Source organism: Amphimedon queenslandica, unplaced genomic scaffold (genome assembly GCF_000090795.2).
Source record: "Amphimedon queenslandica unplaced genomic scaffold, v1.1 AMPQUscaffold_13472, whole genome shotgun sequence".
Classification (NCBI taxonomy): Eukaryota; Metazoa; Porifera; class Demospongiae; order Haplosclerida; family Niphatidae; genus Amphimedon; species Amphimedon queenslandica.
The window spans coordinates 40,841-44,147 of NW_003546292.1; the positions used below are offsets into that span (position 1 = coordinate 40,841).

Genomic DNA, 3,307 nt, shown 5'->3' on the forward strand with positions numbered 1-3,307 from the left:
GATGATACTGATGATGATGAGTCTTCATGACGTGACTTCTTGCTTGGGATCATGTATTCTTGAGTGACATTATCTTCTTCAATTCTCTTTATCTTCTTACTCTCTGCTTGAAACACTGCCCTAATAATATACCAGCTAACTCAATTATAATAATACACTCATCAGTAATGGGACTATACACAATAACAGCAATATACAATAGGACAAGTATCTCATTAACATACAAGTAGTAAGTACCAATCATCATCCCTGATAATATAAGCACTATCATACAGATTGATATATGCTACTAATATAACATTCACCAGTTTACTATACTATACAGTAATACTGGGCCTGTATAGTGTGCTTAGTGACTGAAGGGATGAAGTAATACACTAAAGATGCTGTCTAGTCACTAATTCATAGAACAGATCTGTCCCTGTAAGACACTCTCACAACACTCTCCCAATGAAAGGAAGTACATGTGTGTCAGTCTGTGTGTTACTATGTACAGCCAGTGAAAGGTAAGACTAGGATTAGCTTATCATGTGTATACACGCAATGAGACCATTCATACTCCATTCAAGTCTACTATTATTAGTGAACCTAAGGACCATTCTTCATGTACACTCTCCATAAAAATGGGCTATGTGTGTGTGTGTGCATATTGTTCACAGGTGAGGTTGTTTGTTAATGGTTTACTTTGCAAGTGCATCAACAATCTGTTCCTCTTCTTGTGACTCTTCCCTCTCTTTCTCGAGGTGTTTCTCCATTAGTTGTTCAAATGAGACTCCTTCCTGTTGAGCGTTTATGTCCTTTATCTCTTCAAGCACGTCAAGAATGTCCATCTCTCTCCTTGACTCTTTGGTCCTGTTTTCTAATGCCTAATGAAGAAGAGAGAGGGAGAGGGAGAAAGAAAAGTTTGAGATAAAATTAAACAAACAATTAAAGAAATTAAGGTATTAATTATTTTGAAGAATAAAGAAAACTAAAAAAGAAAACTACAATACAAAGATCAGAATTACTACTCTAGTTTAAACACTAATTATTGTGATTAAACTATTATACCAGCATTGGGTTGTTGGCCTCCTCTTCTTCTTTCTCTTGTTGCTTGCGCTCAATCTCTCTCACAGCAATGGCCTCTGCTTGAAAAGTTCTATAAGCACCAGCTTCAGCAGCATAATCAGTATTCTCTGGATCTGTCTAATGAATAAGGAGAGATACAGAAAAAAGATAAGGAGGAATAATATATGAGAGAAAGAAAGACAGCGTAATGAATTACAGTACATTACAGTAATTTTTAATAATATAGCATTGACTATGACTCCGAGGAACATAGCATAAGGACATCAATATGTATCAGAAAATGTAATAAAAATTGGGAGTAATTTTGGAGCCATTTTTTGGAAAAAACCATGGGCTATAGCCTTAGATATTTTTCAAAAATTTGCTAATTAAAAAAATGGCCATAACTCGAAAAATTGAAGCTGGAATCGGCTCAAACTTTCTACATAGCATAAGGACATCAATATGTATCAGAAAATGTAATAAAAATTGGGAGTGATTTCGGAGCCATTTTTTGGAAAAACCATGGGCTATAGCCTTTGCTTTTTTCCAAAAATTTGCTAATTTAAAAAATGGCCATAACTCGAAAAATTGAAGTCAGAATCGACTCAAACTTTCTACATAGCATAAGGACATTAATATGTATCAGAAAATGTAATAAAAATCTGGTGTGATTTTATAGCCATTTTTTTAGAAAAAAACCATGGGCTATAGTACAGGAATTAATTTTTTCAAAAATTTGCTAATTTAAAAAATGGCCATAACTCGAAAAATTGAAGTCGGAATCGACTCAAACTTTCTACATAGCATAAGGACATTAATATTTATCAGAAAATGTAATAAAAATTTGGTGTGATTTCGGAGCCGTTTTTCAGAAAAAACCATAGGCTATAGTACAGGGATTTTTTTAAAAATTAGCCCATTTTAAAAAATGGCCATAACTCAAAAAATTGAAGTTGGAATCGGCTCAAACTTTCTACATAGCATAAGGACATCAATATGTATCAGAAAATATGATAAAAATTTGGGGTGATTTCAGAGTCATTTTTTGGAAAAAACTATGGGCTATAAGCTTGTAGTTTTTTCCAAAAATTGGAACTTTTGCTTTTTCCAAAAAACTGCTACTTTTAAAAAGTAATCAAAAATTTTAGTCGGAATTGGCTCAAGCTTTCCACACAAAATATGTACATGCATATGCATTAGCAAATGTAATTCCCAAAAAAATCCAGTTTTGATAGGAATCAGCTAAAATTTGATACACAGCATAGATTTTTATGTACAGTAGATCTAGTATTGTACACGTACAATTGCATTGCTACAGTCAATGAGAGGTGGAGTGCTTCTGCTGAAGCTAAAGGAGAAACTAGTAAAGTTACATCTCCAGTTACATCAAGAATACAAGTCTTTGCGAGATGGTGAAAGAGCTAGTCAGCTAGATCTAGAGCTGAACTCCTGCAGGGCTGGGATTTGGGTGGGGCTGGGGGCTAGTCGATAGATGAGCTGGCTATGTTAAGTATGTTTTGAGCTGTTTTTTATATGAGAGTGACTAGACTGAATACAATTTAAGTTTATAGCTTCAGGATGGACTGGCACACCTGACTAACTAAAGACAGGTAGATGTAGATCTATAGATCTATGTGATATTCTAATTAATGCTCATCCAATGACTCCATGTTCTACTATTTAATTTAATTATTATTTTTTACATGTAAATAACTTGTACTTTTATGCTATATGGTATATGTACATGCAAATTGTATATTGTATACTTGTAAAAAGCCAATACCGTAGGGCGCTTTTTTTTGAGGGCTGTAAATTTTAAAGATTTTGCGATTTTTTAAACATTTGCAAAAATTGCTTCTACAAAAATCAAATTGATATGGTACAAGATGGCAGACAGCATAAATTTGTGAAAATTAAATCCGCAAAATAAAAATTCTTGAAATCTATATCCCTTGAAGAAAAAGGCGCCCTACGGTATATTAATTTACACCATTTCGTGTTATTTTATGATTATGCCCTTTCATTTACATTATTGTATGTGTACATGTGTAAGCTCCTCCCTCTCCTTATTCTGATCCAAGTAAAGCAACAGCCAGTAAAGGTGTACTCTCTCACTTGGAGAAAGCCAAAGAAGGAGATGAGAACACATTTGATTTGATAGAGAAACAATTTGAAGAACAGAAAGACATTTGCTCAGAGAATGCTAAGGTCTACGAGAAACTAGGTAACCTTGGAGCTGCCTCTCAATACAAGAACA

The 3,307-nt window shown here is 33.9% G+C and overlaps 1 protein-coding gene across 1 annotated transcript in view; it reads left to right on the top strand.

The window, feature by feature from the left end:
* Window positions 1–3,307, top strand: part of LOC109580887 (uncharacterized) — a 13,817-nt gene that overhangs the window by 1,927 nt on the left and 8,583 nt on the right. The window lies entirely within an intron of this gene.